The following is a 20,206-nucleotide window of genomic DNA, read 5'->3' as shown; positions in this document are numbered from 1 at the left end:
AATATTTTTTCCAAAAACCTCTCAGAAATTGTCTTTTTTATATGATTAAATTAGGTTAAGAACAGTTATACAATTTTATTTAAAAAAAAAATTAAAAAAGTTTTGTTTGTTTTTAATTATCGGTACAAACAATGGAGCAGATGTATTAACCTGGAGAAGGCATAAGGAAGTGATAAACCAGTGATAAATGCACCAGCCAATCAGCTCCAATATGTAAATTAACAATTAGGAGCTGATTGGCTGTTATGTTTATCACCTTGCATTTATCACTGGTTTATTACTTCCTTATGCCTTCTCCAGGTTAATACATCTGCCCCAATGATCATCACAACATTGCAACCATCGCGACTTCAGTTTCCCGGCACATGATCCCTTCTGCAGCCTCCGGGGCACCTCAATGAAGGTGATGGCTGTGTTTTGTTTTTATACACTTACCTAGCAGCTGCTAATGTCTGCAGCTGCTGGGTTGGAGGTGCAGTGTAGGATTATAATTAGGATATTGATGATAAATGTGTTGGACAAGAAGTTAAAAATAAAATTCAGGAGGATATTATTTGCGTCACCGTTGAGACTACTTTTCTTCTTTCTATTGCAATGTATGCCTACATTGAGTAGTGGGTACCACCTCAAAAAGGCCTTGCAATCATACATGGGTGAAGACACCTTGTAAACTGAAACAATATTGCGTAGAGGACTATTGAAGATAATAGTACTTGTGACAGTGATACTGGTGCAGGATTTATTCTTGGTTTGAATCCACATTTGTCAGGGCATCTGTACCATTAATGAGCCCAAAGTAAGTAGAATTAGGGACATTAACCATCTAGGCACCTCCTCCTGGTTACGTCATTTGCAGCGAGTTTCAAATCTGAAAAATCCTGTAATAAAATAACAAGCAGTTCAGCATTAGCTACCAGCAGCATCCCAGCACATGCAATCTCCACCACCAACACCTTCATCTTCAACCACCTCATTAGTGATTGGAGGTCATGTGTCCCTGCTAAACAATTCCATTTTACCAGAACAGCAATTCCTCAACTGTACCAGAATGTAAAAAAAAAGTATTCTTGGACTAGAAAATGCCAGTGTACCCGCTATCCACTTAACTACTGATATGTGGACAAGCGGTAGTAGTCAAATTTAAGAGAACGTGACCGTGACAGCCCACTGGGTAGTAAGCAGTAATATCTAACACATAATGCCAGCTCATTCACAGGCAGACTTCTCTCTATATCAGCGGCTTCGCTAATACCCCTTTCACACATGCGACCAGGGAAATTGTCAGGTCTATCAGGTCTCTTAAGCCAGCAAATTCCTGGGTCTCAGCCCAACACTGGTAAAGAGCAGGGTTGTGGACTCGGGATGAAGTTTGCATTCACAAATACCAAAATCCCAGGTTGATGCACGTGCAAAAACCCAGGATTTTAATGTAAGTGTGAAGAAGGCATACCAGTGGCAATCTGTTGGAACAATTCAGGGGGGTGTAGTATGTTATGCCAGCGCTTGGGATCCCGGCGCCAAGCATTCTGGCGCCGGGATCCCAACCGCCAGCATGCAGGCAGCGGGGTGAGCGCAAAAGATCTCCTTGCAGGCTCACCTCACTCACCACGCTGCGGGCATGGTAGCGCGCCACTCTATTTATTCTCCCTCCAGGGGTGTCGTGGACACCCCAAGAGGGAGAATAGTTGTTGGGATTCCGGTGTCAGTATGGTGAGCACCGGGATCCCGACAGCCAGCATATCAAATGCCTCCCGCTCAGGGATGTAATAGCAAAATGGCTAACCCTGCTAAGACTCTCCTCAGGATTTGTAATTTCCGATTACACAAGTAACATTGGGGGTCATTCCGAGTTGATCGCTAGCTGCCGTTGTTCGCAGCGCAGCGATCAGGCTAAAAATCGGCATTTCTGCCCATGCGTATGCTTCGCAATGCAGGTACAATGAGCATTGTCGCACGGATGCTAATTCCTCTCGCTCGGCCGAATGCAGGAAGATTGACATGAAGTGAGCGTTTCTGGGTGTCAACTGACCGTTTTAGAAAAATCCAGGTGCGGCAGAAAAAACGCAGGCGTGGCTGGGCGTTCGCTGGGCGGGTGTGTGACGTCAAAAGCTGTCCCTCCGTCGTTAGAATCAAAGCACACGAAGAGTAACTACAGGGTTGGTCTTGTTTTGCACAAAAAGATTTTGCAGGCGCTCTGCTGCACAGGCGTTCGCACTTCTGCAAAGCGAAAATACACTCCCCGGTGGGCAGCGACAATGCGTTTGCACGGCTGCTAAAAACTGCTAGCGAGCGATCAACTCGGAATGACTCCCCCCTTGTACAAGCATTACGAGTGGGAGAATTTCAACACGTACCATATATGTGTACACAAAAAACTTTCTTAAACAATGACAGGTGCATGCAGAACATGCTGACTGTGGCCCAAAAATTTTCTGGACACTTTCCGCATTAGTAACGCTAATATCATATTCAGGAGAAGATTGCAGCAACTGCAACAACAGTTCCATTTGCCATGCTACCAAGTGAAGAAAGAGGTAGTAACAAAGTGGAATTCCAACTTTTTTTCCTTTTAATATCTATTATTTAGACATCAGAGGGTAGATGTAATGAAGTCCGAGTTGGCCGAAGGCACGGGTTCCCGGCCGTACTGTTTTTTTTTTTTAAAGTGGCAACCATGTACAAGGCAAAACCATGTCTTGTAAATGATTGCAGCTTTAAAAAAACGTCCGAGTTTGGCCAGGAACCCGCACCTCCGGCCAACTCGGTCTTCATTACATCCGGCCAAATAAATCAAGTTTACAGCAAATAAAATATAGCATTGGTATCACAATGGGACAGTGGTTTTAGTCATTTACCAATAAGATTGTAGTAACCAGTGTAAAAACTGTAATTACAACTGAGATAAGAGAAAAATAATAACAAAAGAAAGAAAATTTTGTTAGTTACAATGTTGCATCATATTATAAAGCTTTGAAGGGAGACACATGTTGTACCACATCCATCAATTAAGTGAGATTAGAGGATCTAGCACCGCTATTTGTGTGAGGTACCAGGCAGTGTTTTTAAGGTGGAATTCCAACTTCTATATGCATCAGCAACTAGAGGAACAGCAACATGCCATCTAAGAATACATCTGACACCATGATATAAGGAAGGAGAGGGGAGTTACCTTAGTCAGACACAGTGTAGAATACTCTCTGTTGTATACAAACTACTGAAAACATTTTAATTTGTGACCAATGAAGTGAGTTCAGACATTGCCAGCCTGACTCAGGTGATTCCCTTAATTAAACTACTTCAAAGCAGCTAGAAGAGCTGAAGAATGAGATTAACCTGAGTGATTCTACTATGTTGGACTTTTTTATTCGCTTTGCCAGAACCAAAGGATTTGCAACATCTTACAATTGTATCACCACATTTTGTCAACCATGCTTGATCCTAGGTTTAAGTCCTACATAATGTCTTTATTTTCAACTGACACAGCTCTTAGGAGATGCAAACAAGTAGTCAGCTCAAGTGACAATGTCTCCTGACTTATTCCAAGAGACCCAGTAGTGATGATTAGTCAACTCAGTGCACCAGAGTGAAACAATAACATAATGGCATGTAGTCAGGCTTAAAAGAATTGCACACATAAATTGACACCTTTACCATGACTCAATCTGATACAATAAACATCATTAGAATGGTGGAAAATGAATGATGATGTACAAATTAGCATCTCACACACTATGCTAATTGTATACTGGTTAGAAAGAAAGGCAATTTGGAGCCCATTGTACAATCTCACTTTAGTGTACTGAAGCTAAGCTACCCATTCAGTTTGTACTCTGAAAGAGTGATTAGTACAGCTGGGAACCTTGTGAGTGATTAGCATTGGAGGCTACTTCCCAAAAATGTGGAAAAACTGATGTCCATAAAAATGAACTACAAATTTTAAGAGGAATACCTTTTGCTGCCAATTACAAAAACAAACTACAAAGACTTCTGTAACGGGTGATTCCAGTGGGGATGAGCTAATATTGTGTGCTGATATTAGCACTGATGAGGATGATAATGACATCTACCAAGTGTGAAAATGATAAACAAAAATACTGTTATCTGCCTTAAACCCATTGGTAGCTTAGTTTGTTGGGGCCCAAACAAACCAAGCACTTCAACCACAAATGTGGAAGTCTCTGTCACTGAAGTGCTTGGTTTGTTAAACTGTGCATGCCATTTTTAATATACAACATAAAGGTGGATGGGAGGGCACAAGGACATTTTTTCCCCTTGTTTTTTATTAGGCTGTACTTTACTAGGGTATTGTTGGCAGTCTTTTGGTTTGCATGACCCATGTCTCTGTTTTACTTTTCTTTATAGTTACAATTGCTGCTATAATCAATCAATCAATCAATCAATTGCATACTTTACTTGGCTCTCACACTACATATTTGCCATACCCATATCTCTCTCTTATTTTTCTTTATAGTTATACCTATGAGAACAATTCTTCTGCACTCCACTGAAACTGCCCTCATGAAAGTCTGCAATGACCTCCTACAGTATCTGCTTAATCCAAGGGTCACTACTCTTTGCTTATTCTCCTTGACCTCTCTTCTGCTTTTGACACTGTGGACCACCCTCTCCTACTGCAAATACTTCACTCCCTTGGTATGCGTGATACTGCCCTCTCTTGGCTGTCCTCCTACCTCTCTGAATGTTCCTTCTCTGTCTCCTCTCATGGCTCCACCTCCCCCCACTTCCACTAACTGTAGGTGTCTCCCAAGGATCTGTTCTTGGTCCTCTCCTTTTCTCTCTCTATAGATCCTCTTTAGGAGAACACATTAGCTCTTTTGACTTACAATACCATCTCTATGCTGATGATACTCAAATCTGCCTTTCCTCCTCTGACCTCTCTCCTGCTCTCCTCCCTCGTGTATCCAACTGTCTCTCTGTTATCTCTTCTTGGTAGTCCCAGTGCTTTCTTAAACTTAACATGTCTAAGACTGAGATGATCATCTTGCCACCCTCCCGCACAACCTCACCTCCCACAATTTCATTATCTATAGATGGAACTACTATCTCCTCTAGCCCCCAAGTGCGCTGTCTTGGAGTAATCCTTGACTCCTCCCTCTCATTCAAACCACATATTCAGCACCTATCACAAACCTATCATTTTCATCTCAAAAATATTTCCAGGATCAGACCCTATCTGACCCAGGATGCCACTTAGACCCTTATCCACTTACGGGTCATCTCCAGACTAAACTACTGTAATCTCCTCCTGACTGGCATCCCTAACACAAACATCTCTCCACTCCAATCTATCCTCAATGCTGCTGCCTGGATCATCTTTCTCACCAAACGCACTACATCCACCTACCCTCTCTTACTAGCCCTTCACTGGCTCCCCTTCCCCTTCAGAATCCATTTCAAGCTTCTCACTTACAAAGCCCTCACCCACTCCTCTCCTAGTTACATCTCTGACCTTATCTTCCTTTTACACTCCCGCCCGTCCTCTTCGCTCTGCTAATGCACGCCACCTCTCCTGCCTTCCCATTACCTCCTCCCACTCCTACCTACAAGATTTTGCACGTGCTACTCCCTTTTTCTGGAATTCTCTACCTCTCCCCCTCAGACTCTCCACCTCTCTACAAAACTTCAAACGGGCTCTCAAGACACACTTCTTCACCAAACCAGCCATCTCTCATCCTAAGCCTTCTGTGGCCCACGCTCACATTCTACCCCATCTGTGTCACCCCTGTCTGTGTGACCCTCCCCTTTAGAATGTAAGCTCTCACAAGCAGGGTCCTCTTCCTTCATGTGCTTACATCTCTTAACCTATCTTCTTTTCAATACTACCTTTGATGGCACCAAATCCTTCAGTTTTATGCCACCCTGATATCTATTTCAGCGCTGTGACTGATGCAGCTATGTTTATATACCCTGTACTTGTCCTGGGTTCAGTATGGTATGCAGGCGGTCGGGCTCCCGGCGACCAGCGTACCAGCGCCGGGAGCCCGACCGCCGGCTTACCGACAGTGTGGCGAGCGCAAATGAGCCCCTTGCGGGCTCGCTGCGCTCGCCACGCTACGGGCACGGTGGCGCGCTACGCGCGCCACACTATTTTATTATCCCTCCAGGGGGGTCGTAGACCCCCACGAGGGAGAATAAGTGTCGGTATGCCGGCTGTCGGGATTTCGGCGCTGGTATACTGTGCGCCAGGATCCCGTCAGTCGGCATACTGAAGACCACCCCTTGTCCTATATTGTATTGAACTGTAAGTCACGGTCTTCATGTTTTTCTTATTTGTTTACTCTGTAATTGGGTGTTGCGGATCCCATGTGGCGCCATATAAATAAATAAATAATAATAATAATAATAACAACAATTAATCAATCAATCAATCATTCAATCAATCAATGGCATATTTTATCTGGCTTCCACACTACATGTTTGCCAGGCCCATGTCTCTGTTTTTGTTTTCTTTTGTAGTTATACTGTAACTACTGTTATTCGATCAATCAACCAATCAACCAACCAATGCTTTACCTTGCTTCCACTACATAAATCCTCTTCTTCAATGTACCTGTATTGGTCTCAGGCTTCTAATCTAATTCTTGATTAATGAAAACATTCTACGAGGTTGTATAGTTTATGAAACTGCCATGCTGTCAGCCACTGCTGTGCCACTGTTTCATACAGTAGATGTGCTATATTCTTTTAATCTGCCATGTGTTTGTGCCACTTCTCTGTTGCTGAGTTTGGTCATCCAGCTCGCAGCCGCTTTAAGCCTGTATTGGTGAAAACAATATTGTGAGCTGTGAGGTGGTCAAAATTGACTGAAAATGAATGTTATTGATGTTCATAATACTGTAGAGTCAAAAACTGGTCCAATGTACATGATTTTAGCAATTTATAGAAAATCTAAGCCAAAACCGAAGTAATACCAAAACACTTGAGGGTGGTTTTAGCAATAACAATCCAAAACATGGGCTTCGTGTATATCTCTACTTTATATAAGTGAGTGCATCAGCATTCCTTTTTACTCATTTTGCAAGCATGTCCAGCAAAGGGCACAACATTATGGTATCATGGAAATGCTATTCCCAGCAGGTAGATTTCACTTACCTATGCAGAGCATAATTGTGCAAACACAGTTCATAATTTGCTTTCACTATGGAGTTACATCGCCTATAGCCTTGAAAATAAAGGCTCCACAGACCGTGCAGAAGAGTTGAGAATCAGTTCTATCCAGGCTAATAAAAAGTAATCATATGCTGTCTCAGCTTACACGATTGACCTACATAATTGCAAAACAACTTCTATAAATGGAAAAGCTGTTAGTTAAAGCATCTAGAGTTTTTTTCTCTCTCCTAACAACATCTGCGTCCAGAGGGGAAGAACAGCTATGTTTGGACTGGCATCTTTCCATACCCCCTTTTTTTTTTTTTTTTAAATACAAAAAAAACCTGTCTAAAGCGAAGTTACAAGTTACATAAACATTTTTTCTCTTCCATAAATTGGCTGCAGTTCCTGAACAATAGGGTTACTGTGGAGGGAAAACCGCAGACACGTCCCAACACTGCTGGACAAGCAGCAAATCTGAACTGTGGAATCATTCTTTGAAAACCCCAGAAAGGAAATCCAGGGTCTTAAGGGGAGACCTTTTAATGTTATACTTGGAGAAGTTCCCTGTTTGCTTTCTGAGTACTGGTTATAATATTAACAGCCTCGATGGACGAGACATTACCGGGATACTGATCCGAGGGAAAAGGATTTTCAGTGTATTGGTAACTTGTAAATTGGAAATCTTAGCTGATGAAACTATATGCACCCAGTGTATAGTGGTTAGGTAATTTATGTTGGCAATGTGAGGCAAATACTATTTTACAAGGGAGTCATTATTACGTTAAAAAAAAAACAACTATTGACTTTTCTGTAAAGTGGATCTAATCAATCAAAAATATTCCAAAACATTGTACAGGACTATAAATGTCTTTCCTTGAATATCAGGCAAGCTTTTATTAAATAAAATAAAGTGCCCTGTTATCAGTGACTTTGTGGCCATCCATCCTTTAAAATTTCAACAAAATCCCCAAAACAACTTCAGCACTGCACATCACTCATCACAAAATGCCCCTACATGCCACTCATTTACTCCAAAATTCCATATCATCTCACTCAGACCCCCCCCATTTACCATAAATGCACCACACAAGCCTGAGATCCTAGATGTGCTTCAAAATTAAACATGCTACTCAGACCTCCCCGCATGCCCACCAACTGTCACTCCCCACATGCCACAACTGTCACTCACACCTCTACACATGCAAACTGTCACTAACACCTCCCCACATGCCATCCTCTGTCACTAACACATCCCCATATGTCAGTCACACCTTTACACATGCAAACTGTCACTCACACCTCCCCACATGCCATCAACTGCCACTCACACCTCCCCATATGTCACTCACACCTCGCCACATGCTAAGTACCAACTGTCACTCAGACCACTCTACATGCCCCCAACTTTAACTAAGACCTCTTCACATGCCACCAACTGTCACTCACACCTAACTACATGCCACCAGATGACACTCAGACCACTCTACATGTCAACTGTCACTCCCCACATGCCACAGCTGTTCCTCACACCTCTCCACATGCAAACTGTCACTCACACCTCCCCACATGCCACCAACTGTCACTCACACCTCCCCACATGTAAACTGTCACTCACACCTCCCCATATGTCACTCACACCTCCCCACACGCTACGTACCAACTGTCACTCAGACCACTCTACATGCCACCAACTTTCACTCACTCCTACCAACATGCCACCACATGTCACTCAGACCACTCTACATGCCACCAACTGTCACTCACACCTCCCCACAATAACCATCACTCATGCCACCAACTGTCACTCAGAGCTCTTCACATGACAGCTGTCACTCACATCTCCTCACATGCCACCAAATGTCACTCACACATACCCACATGCCACAATCTGTCACTCAGATGTCCCCATATGCCACTGTCACTCACAACTCCCCAGATGCCACCAGCTGTCACTCAGTCCTCCCCACATACCACCAACTGTCACTCAGACCACCCACATAACCTCCCCACAGCCCACACAGCAGGGCAGATGTATTAACCTGGAGAAGGCATAAGGAAATGATAAACCAGTGATAAGTGCAAGGTGATAAATGTACCAGCCAATCAGCTCCAATATGTAAATTAACAGGAGCTGATTGGCAGGTGCGTTTATCACCTTGCACTTATCACTGGTTTATCACTTCTTTATGCCTTTTCCAGGTTAGTACATCTGCCCCTCTTTTCTCCACATGGCTCCTCTCCATATGCCCATCATGCCACTCATACCTTCACATGAAACCCAGGTTTCGGCACAAATACCACTCATACATATGCAGCATGTAGCCGTACATTCCTACGAGTTTGGTGCTACCGCAAGTTCTGTCTCACAGCTAATGTAATCAAACCCTTATTGTCTTATTCTCTGCTTTTTAAGAATGTAAAAAATGGGTCACAGCAGGACAAAAAGTTATTATGATTTAAGTAAGATAAGGTGAAACTAAGTTTTAGACCATAAATCCAAAAACAATCACAAATTTGAAATAGGTTATGTTTGTTTTTTTATTTTAAGAAGAAAGTTATATTGAAAGGGTTAAAAACACTTTACAAGTGATCTACTGTACAGTCAGGTCCAGAAGAAGGCAAATCACATAATAAAACCAGACAAGATCCATAAGCTTTAGGCAACACTTTAACAGTTCACGTGTATAGAAATTAAATAGATTATGTTTTTACGCATAAAAAAAACTGGTACAACCAAAGGTAACAAAAAACAATACATTACAAAAATATACAAACAAACATCTCAGAGGATTTAAGACTTGAAATCTGGCCAACTGGTGAGCGGAGCAACCTCATTTGATAGAATGAAGAGAAGGCATGCCAGGATATACTGATGTATGATGTAGTCACATCGTCCAGGTATTAGATAAGGGTCAGTCTGAGCTAATACTGAGAAACTCAGAGAAGCAGCAGACAATGTTTCTGATTCAGATGGCTCTAAGAAGCAGACTAGGCAGACTATAGTCCAGACAAACAGGATCTGGGCCTAGGTAGGGTGAAGGAACACAAACAATATTTTTGCCAACATTTCTAAAATGATTGCCAGGGAAACTTTGCTGCCGAGCCAGTACATCCACACAGTCACGCGTAGTACTGTCTGGGCGGACAGTGGAGTACTACAATCTCAGTTTGATTCTAGCATACTTTTATTGCTTTTTAAATATATTAACAACTCCATAATACATACTCATTTAAAAAGAGGAGAGAATAAAAAATAAACAGTAAAACGTATGTCTATGAAGCAGAGAGAAGGGAATTTATTTTGCAGTTGGTTAATTTTGAAAAATGGGAACATTTCCAGGGACACATCTACGAAACACAAGCAATGTTAAGACAGGATGTATCCCACAAACTGGGAATAAACAGGGATCCCAAAACTGTTCAGGAGTTCTGGAATCAGGACAGTGAGCCCTCTTCTGGAGGAGTATTCTAATGCCCAATAACTCCTGTAGACCAGTAGAAGTGTTCAGTGCTGCACAATGCCTTTTGTTTTGGACTTTTCAAGTAGAGTGGAGGCAGGTGATTTGTGGTCAAGACCATTATTCAATTCATTAAGACTTGAGTGACTCATTTCTTGGTGATATCACTATCTTCTAGTTAATTAAAAGGCTGCATTATCAAAATTTCTGCCTCCGCAGGCTGCTTTCATTGTTAATACTTTATAAGAGGTGTTTTACATTATGGGGATTTAGTTGAAAAATGTTTTTGTAAATAACTACTATCATCAGGTAAGTTTATACACTTCCCTGTGGACATAATGAGAAGAGCAGAAAGTTGAATGTAGTTCAAGTCACATATGGATATTTCTTATCCCATTCACCATATTGAAGACGAGGTATCAAAAACCTTCTGTAATAGGAGCAGAAGATAGAATAAGAAGTAGAGGTGGTTCCTCCTGTCACTTCCACCAGAATTCCCATATAATCCATATAAACATGCTTTACTGAATACACTATGTACACTGACAAGGCAATTTATTATGAACACCTCCACCCCATGCCCTTTCATTAATTGCTCAGTAACTGATACTGTGATATACTGTATGTGCAAGCAATTATGCCATGTAAAGCAGGTAGGCAGGTAAGTGTGTGCAACACACTTACCGGCACTGTGTGTGTGCAACACAGAGGGTCAATGATCAAAAGGAAAGCTATGAATTTGAACGTAGTATGGTTGGGGAAGCTGTACATGATGGCATGAGTATCCGCTAGAGTACATCCACGATGACTTTCATGTATACGTGTCTCATGGCTGTATCCAGAATGGGCCACCACCTATAGACACCCATCCAATGGCAGCCCTGTGGTAAGAAACAGACGGTTAATAAAAGAGGCATTGAAGATTTAATGACTTTTGCAGAGTAACAGACATCTACAATTAGTCAACCCAACATTGGAGTAAAGCAGTGGGCCTAAAGAGTCACATCAAAATTCACAGCTCCTCATACATCGACACAGGTGATAGGCTGATAACCTACTGCATTCTTTTCCTGTCAGTGAGAAGCCAGACTGTGCGTTGGCGTTCACGGTGGAAACCCGATCTGGGCACTGGAAGATTAGTGTCATAGCTGAGGCAGGTTGCTGGTGCCACACATTGGGTCCCTTGATATGAGAATAATAATTTCTGAATTCAAGACAATATATCAACATTGTTTCTGATCAAGTTTGTCCGTGCATTCCCACAGTCTACCCATCTGTGAATGGACTTTTTCAACAATAGAAAACTTCATACCACAGACCCAGGCTTCCATCCAAGGACTAGCAGGCCCCGATTTTATCACATTTTAGTTTAATGCATTCATGCCAGAATAAAAACAGATATCATGTCAGGGTACTGTTCAGTAAAATAATATCTTCTATTTCTGTATATTTATACAGGATATATGTCAGGGAGGATGTGGCCGCAGAAACTGGGGGGTGGGGGGGTGGGCAAAGAGTTATTACACCACTGCTAATCTGCAACAACGATGGAGAACATTGAAATTGACATAAACCAGCATCCCCATAATGCATCTTAGTAAAATATCATAATAATTTCAATCTATAGGAAAATAACAGCTTGATACATGAGGTGAAATGCCACATATTATATATTCATCCTGCCAGATTGCAAGGGTGTGGTATACAAGGTGGACATTCACCATGTAGACATTCATAATGTCGACATGATACTGTCTATATTACATTACACTGCTGATATGTCGACATGATAGAATATCGACAAACCATCCCTGGTGGCCCAGCAATCACTTACCAGGTCCAGATGGCAGCGCATCCTCAGTAGCGGCTTCCGGGTCATGGCAGTCACATGATGAGTGGGTCAGGTATAGATGAGCAATGTTCAAGTATTCTCCCCTTATCCCTAAACCTCCCCCTAGTGCCTAACCCTAATCTCCCGCCGCAGCCTAGATCTAAACTCTCCCTAGTGCCTAACCCTAATCTCCCGCCACAGCCTAGAGCTAAACTCTCTTTAGTGCCTAACCCTAATCTCCCGCCACAGCCTAGATCTAAACTCTCCCTAGTGCCTAACCCTAATCTCCTGCCACAGCCTAGAGCTAAACTCTATCTAGTGCCTAACCCTAATCTCCCACCGCAGACTAGATCTAAACTCTCCCTAGTGCCTAACCCTAATCTCCCGCCACAGCCTAGAGCTAAACTCTCTTTAGTGCCTAACCCTAATCTCCCACCACAGCCTAGAGCTAAACTCTCCTTAGTGCCTAACCCTAATCTCCCGCCACAGCCTAGATCTAAACTCTCCCTAGTGCCTAACCCTAATCTCCCACCGCAGACTAGATCTAAACTCTCCCTAGTGCCTAACCCTAATCTCCCGCCACAGCCTAGATCTAAACTCTCCCTAGTGCCTAACCCTAATCTCCCACCACAGCCTAGAGCTAAACTCTCTTTAGTGCCTAACCCTAATCTCCCGCCGCAGCCTAGATCTAAACTCTCCCTAGTACTTAACCCTAATCTCCCGCCACAGCCTAGAGCTAAACTCTATCTAGTGAATAACCCTAATCTCCCGCTGCAGCCTAGATCTAAACTCTCCCTAATGCCTAACCCTAATCTCCCGCCACAGCCTAGAGCTAAATTCTACCTAGTGCTTAACCCTAATCTCCCGCTGAAGCCTAGATCTAAACTCTCCCTAGTGCATAACCCTAATCTCCCGCCACAGCCTGGATCTTAACTCTCCCAAATGCCTAACCCTAATCTCCCGCTGCAGCGTAGAGCTAAACTCTCCCTAGTGCCTAACCCTAATCTCCCGCCAAAGCCTAAAGCTAAATTCTCCCTAGTGCCTAACCCTAATCTCCCGCCACAGTTTAGATCTAAACTCTCCCTAGTGCCTAACCCTAATCTCCCACTGCAGACTAGATCTAAACTCTCCCTAGTGCCTAACCCTAATCTCCCGCCACAACCTAGAGCTAAACTCTCCCTAGTGCCTAACCCTAATCTCCCACCACAGCCTAGAGCTAAACTCTCCCTAGTGCCTAACCCTAATCTCCAACCGCAGCCTAGATCTAAACTCTCCCTAGTACCTAACCCTAATCTCCCGCCACAGCCTAGAGCTAAACTCTATCTAGTGCCTAACCCTAATCCCCCACCGCAGCCTAAAACTATGCTCTCCCTAGTGCCTAACCCTAATCTCCCGGCACAGCCTAGAGCTAAACTCTCCTTAGTGCCTAACCCTAAACTCCCACTGCAACTTAGATCTAAACTCTCCCTAGTGCCTAACCCTAATCTCCCACCACAGCCTAGTGCTAAACTCTCCCTAGTGCCTAACCCTAATCTCCCACCGCAGCCTAGATCTAAACTCTCCCTAGTGCATAACCCTAATCTCCCACCACAGCCTAAATCTAAACTCTCCCTGGTGCCTAACCCCAATCTTCCGCTGCAGCCTAGATCTAAGATCTCCCTAGTGCCTAACGCTAATCTCACACCGCAGCCTAAATCTAAGATCTCCCTAGTGCCTAACCCTAATCTCCCACCACAGCCTAAAACTATGCACTCCCTAGTGCCTAACCCTAATCTCCCACTGCAGCCTAAAATTTAGCTCTCCCTAGTGCCTAGTCCTACCTCTAAACCCTCCAGTCCCATAGTCTAACTATAATGTCGGCATTCTAAGACTATCATGATTTAACATATTGACATTTCAACAATGTTGACATCATATTTGTAGACATTGTGGTGCCAACATTGGCCCTCATTCCGAGTTGATCGGTCGCAAGGCGAATTTAGCAGAGTTACACACGCTAAGCCGCCGCCTACTGGGAGTGAATCTTAGCTTCTTAAAATTGCGACCGATGTATGCGCAATATTGCGATTACTAACTACTTAGCAGTTTCAGAGTAGCTCCAGACTTACTCTGCCTGTGCGATCAGTTCAGTGCTTGTCGTTCCTGGTTGACGTCACAAACACACCCAGCGTTCGCCCAGGCACTCCCACCGTTTCCCCGGCCACTCCTGCGTTTTTTCCGGAAACGGTAGCGTTTTCAGCCACACGCCCCTGAAACGCCGTGTTTCCGCCCAGTAACACCCATTTCCTGTCAATCACATTACGATCGCCGGAGCGAAGAAAAAGCCGTGAGTAAAATTACTTTCTTCATAGTAAAGTTACTTGGCGCAGTCGCAGTGCGAACATTGCGCATGCGTACTAAGCGGATTTTCACTGCGATGCGATGAAAAATACCGAGCGAACAACTCGGAATGAGGGCCATTATTAATAATGGGTTGCAACTCTAATTTCACGCTCATACATGCAAATATCCTGTAACACCCATTCAGCAGATGCAGAATAGAGAGTGAGATGCATACATGCATAATAGTTTGTAACTGCTTAAAGATGCGTATGCAACCATTGACGCATGTGCAGTTTGCGCGAAGTCGCAGACTTAGAATCAAAAATAGTGTTTAATATTTCTATGGAAATGTCTAAATATTGAACTCATAGATGAGCCAGCTAATCCTTCTACAGTACAATACAAGGCAGCAGCTATTATTAATATAAATTAAACAGTCTATGGCCGCAATTCAATTGTGGTGCGACCCCCTGCTGGGCACCTGTACTAATGGGCGTTTATCAGATCTATTTGGTTGTTTCTCCAATCAGACACCCATTAGCTGTGGCAGTCACATTTTTACTGGCAGCCGCCGGATGCGAGAAGAAATGTATGAAAAGGTTTGTAGTTTGGGAGCCCAAAGCGCCCAAACCCAGATTTCAGATGCCCAATCATGATCTTTAGAAGGGTTTAGCCGCTTTGCACAACTAAACCTGGAGCTGTCTGGCGCCTTAACTACTAATGGGCATCTGATCGGATAAACAATTGAATAGCTCCAATAGAAGCGCAGTCGTATAAACGCCCAATAGGGGGCACGTACCACAACTGAATTTCCCCCCAAGTATTTTTGCTGTATAAAAGGTTATAAAGACACCTATAGACACGTGGCTTGCAAATGAACAGTACCGTGTGGTGACGAGATATAACAGATGTAGTACAGGAAATGCTTCTAGACTGATAATAAACATATTTTCCTCTGTCACACTTTAACAGGTTTCTACTCAAAATATTTGTTATGTGACAATGTCCATATGTTTTTATTTAGAATTATATGGAACACTCAGTACTTAGGAATGTCTGGGTCAGGGATTTTCCATCATCTACACAGCCATGCCTTAAATATCCTAAGTCAAATAAAAAAATAAAAAATAAATATGTATATATATATATATATATATATATATACAGTATAAATATATATATATATATATATATATATATATATACTGTATATATATGTTATCCCCCCTTTGAAATAGTGCAAAGTTTCTCAGTGGTCTCACTAATGATGGACTGCCCTATCATGGATATTGGTGTACTTTAGTCCACAAAATAGTGGCTTCACCTACAACATGGGCAAGGGCGTAGCTACTATAGGTGCAGGGAGTGCAGCTGCTATGGGCCCAGAGCTGAGAGGCGCCACCTTCCCTGTCAAAGTTACATACTGTACATGTTTGTGTTATATACATGTTTCACCATTGGGTGATGCATAGGAGCCCTTATAAACTTTTGCCTTGGGATCTGCAATACTGTATATCTAGTTATGCCCCTGGACCTACTCATTGCAATATATAGTATAACATGAACTGGAGCACTGTAATGTGGCAGAATATGAGGTGGAGACACTATGTCATAATGTGAATTGGGGGTACTGTGTTGCATAATGTGTATTGGTAGCCCTCCAATGTTACATAATGTGAACTAGGGCACTACTACGGTTATCAAAATGAAGTAGGGCACTACTATGGGGCATACAATTAAATAAGGCACTGAAAATGAACTAGGACACTATTAGGGCAGTTGTTACAATTAACAACTGATGCGGAGTGGTGTCTCTTTAGAAGCATTGGGACAGGGCCCCATCAAAATGTTGCTATGGGGCCCACACATTTCTGGCTACACCCCTGATCATGGGCATATTTTAAAATTATTTATATGCATAGATGGGTATTAAAAATGTGTTCTGGACAAGTTTAGTTAAACCCAGTGTAATGAAAAAAAACAGCTAAAAGGTCTTTTAAGTGTCTGTAAAGGTTAAATTAGGTCTCTATATTTTTTTCTTGCTGCCAAACTTCATGCTTGCCCTCTCTGCAGTCCAACTTTCCAACCTATGAGTCACTGTCTGAAATCCAAACAAGCAGCTGGACTTCATAGAACTCCGTACTGTGAGAAAGTATGGCTCAAAATGGCTCCCATTGTTCGAGAGTAATTTTATACTGCGTGTTTAATATCCTCTGCAATTCACTGCATTCTCAGAATTGTGCTAGCCATGGGAAACACAAAACTCAGTGCAAATTATAAGGAAAGTGTTACAAAAGAAAACATGAATTGATCATTGTATACATTGATACATTAAAAGGGAGCATCCATTTCACCTAAACACAATTTTAGTGCAAAAGGAAACCTTCCATTTACTCAGGGTTTTGTTTTTTACTTTTTTTTTTTTACTACTAAACAGATTAAACGTTTCTTTTATGTTTTTGTTATTCATAGCCTATTTGCAGTGCACTTCAATTAATTTATCTTTTCAGTTCAAGTGTTTTCATTTATGATTATTTTATGGTGTAGTATTATATAACAAACAGTTCCTAGGGCCGGATGTAATGATGCCTGAGTTCGGCCGCCGTGCGGGATGCTGGCCGAACTCAGACTATTTTTTAAGGCGCCAATCACTTACAAGGCATGGTTTTGCCTTGCAAATGATTGCCCCTTTAAAAAAAAAGCCAGAGTTCAGCCGCCATCCTGCACGGCTGTCGAACTTGGGCATTATTACATTTGGCCCTTATTAAGGGCCCTACACACTGGACGATATTTAAGAACAATGTGAACGATTTCATTCAAAAATGTACGATATATCATTTATATCATTCATTGTAGAGGCGCCGACGATGGACGATGTGCGTTCCCGCAGTCGTTCATCGCTGGCCTTGCATCAATTATCATTGCAAGCCAATTTGGACGATATCATTGTATGCACGATATGAACGATATGGTTGATCCGGCACCTCCAAACCAGTCCCCGGACACTCCCTCGCCGCTTTTTCCAAACTACAGGAGGAGCAGAGCGCAGGGCTGAGAAGCGTAGTGCAGTACTTAATTAAAAAAAGGTAATTAAAGCACACTGTTTTCCCCCACTGGTCACCAATGTTTACCACTGATCACCAATGAATACCACTGCTCACCAATGTTTACTGCCCTCTTTATAAATCACCACTGTCCACCAATGTATTATATCCCAAGTGCCACAGAGCAGATATGCATTTAAAATGGCTCCTGCTATTTATTGGACCCAGAAGTCCTGCACAAGTCCTGGCCACCCTCCTATTAAACCATGCCCAGTATTTAAATGAACCAGAATCGTTCAAATCGCTCGAATTGTTCATACAAATCCATAGGCATGCGCAGCTAATATTATTAGGGAGTCACTCCCTGGGAGTGCACCGCCTTAGGGGCGTGTCTAGCACAGCCTTTTGGGCGTGTCTATCACTGCCTTTTGGGCATGTCCAGCACCGCCCAGGGACATGTCTAGCATTATTTTACACTCAGTAAAATCACATGGCTTAATATAATTTCTCCCTAGTTCCTAATAATAAAGTAGATATAACACCCCAGAGAAAAAAAAAGAAACATAATGATGTGACCACCGGCTGGTACTGGCTGTCCGCTACGGCGGGAAAAATTGTCAAACTGTCAAAGTCGAAAAATATCATGATTCACCATTGCCTTGTACTAACCTCAATGCACGTACCCGCTGCTCGTACACGGACTCCCCCGTGCGTACGCATCCCCCCAGGTTGCGTAGGGGACGCTCTGGCGTCGCCTGCGCACCGAGATGTGTATTTACGGCGGTGTTTGTGTGCGACTAGCGAGCGACTCGATTGCTACATATTTAACAAATATAATGTGTTTTGTAGGCAATATTCCCTTTTATAATATCTGTAAGTATGTTTAGTGTAACTGGTTCATGGACAAGGGAATTCCTCTCTGCATGATACGAAGGGTCAGACAGGGTCTGAGCAGTGGTGTCTGGTACCTAACCGAAGAGTATTTTATTAGAAACATTCCGGTGTTGGTTAGGAAGAGATCGGTCGCTCCAGCGTATAGTTATATGTAAAAGTAGATTATGGACTTTAAAAGTATTTGCTGTTTTATTAAACATGTGGTGTGAGTCCTGTGTATTCCTCCCACTTGAGCAGTTTGGAATAGTCACAACCCACCTGCTCAAACTAACCTATGACCTTTTGTTATGATGCGAAGACAGGCATTCCTGTGTCCAATGAACAATAAGATTGTAGGGCCCTTTGTAGTGTACTGTATGTTGTGTATATAAGGCAGCCAGCCTGGGCCAGCTCTCTCACTTCTCTCCAAAAGGTTTTCATCATTGATTAACTGAGAGCTGGATTTCCAGATAGCGCAGGCGATTCATTCCCACGTGTGTAAGTTTCTCTGTGACCACCTTATTTTCTGTCTGTATTTGCCATACTCTCTCTCTCTCACTGTTATTGTTTAGGATTAAGACGCTATTGTATATTTATGTCTAGTATTCTGTTTAGGTGTTTTATGTTAGTGCTGTAGTGTATAAGCTGTTAACTGTATTTTTCCTTTTTACATAGCTAAATCTCGTTAGTAAAGGTGTTGGAACCTCAGCAAGGTGTCTGTGTTTCTCTAGCTAGTACAAAGGGTTTCTGAGTATCTCAATCACTCAAACAGCTTGCTTAAATATCCAGGTTAACCAGTGGTATATCATTACAGTATCTCAATACTAAGACTTACAGTATAATCATACTCTGTGTTTAAGGTTTAAAAGGTTATTATCTGTGTGTACGCTCACTGTGTGTATTCCGTACACTCAGCGCAGTGTGTGTACGTAACTTGCGTACCACGTGCGAGGTCTTTGTACGCAAATAGCGTACGGAGTGCATAGCACGTGCACGTGGTTTAGCGGCCATTACGGCTTGAAGGTATTAGTAAATGGCTTGTGTTAAAAGGTAGAAAACTGACTCTATCAATTGGGGGTAAGTCCGGTCCACCTCATATCCGCAGTCAGGCGAAAACGCGCAGACTTTATCGATCGGCAAAGGGCGGAAAGGTGGTATCTTGTAGTGCTGATCGGATGTGCGTTTGCATCTGATTCTCTTGGTTTGTAGGGATGCTGGTGAAATCCGAAGAAGGTAAGAACATTAAGCTATTGTCTTTTTAAATCTGCTTTGTTTTAATTTCTATTTGGTGCCAACTGCACACGCAGATTGGATTGCTTGTCTGTTTAAATAGGTTTAAAAGTATTTTTAATCGCTCTGCATAGCTTGATAGTTTTATTTTTAACCCAGGCTTAAAAAAAATAACTTCAGGGGCTTGAATGATGATTTTCCTTGTGACAAAAGAAGCCGCATGGTCTGTCCTCCATTTTGTGTAACCCTCATGGATGTGGAAGGGGGAGGAGCAGCGGCCATTTTGGGAAGGTCAAAAATGTTTTTGTTTCTGAATGGCTGATTTTCAGTTGACT

The 20,206-nt window shown here is 42.7% G+C and overlaps 1 long non-coding RNA gene across 1 annotated transcript; it reads right to left on the bottom strand.

The window, feature by feature from the left end:
* Positions 1-341: 341 nt before the first annotated feature.
* On the bottom strand, positions 342-7,280 carry LOC134911764 (uncharacterized). Its single transcript, XR_010176827.1, has 3 exons — positions 7,114-7,280; positions 6,535-6,776; positions 342-878 (listed from the first exon to the last, which is right to left on the bottom strand). It is a non-coding gene; the product is annotated as an uncharacterized LOC134911764 (long non-coding RNA).
* Between the last annotated feature and the right edge of the window lie 12,926 nt (positions 7,281-20,206).

The sequence above is a fragment of the Pseudophryne corroboree genome, chromosome 4, assembly GCF_028390025.1.
Source record: "Pseudophryne corroboree isolate aPseCor3 chromosome 4, aPseCor3.hap2, whole genome shotgun sequence".
In the NCBI taxonomy this organism is placed as follows: Eukaryota; Metazoa; Chordata; class Amphibia; order Anura; family Myobatrachidae; genus Pseudophryne; species Pseudophryne corroboree.
This window is presented reverse-complemented; position numbering and strand designations above follow the sequence as displayed.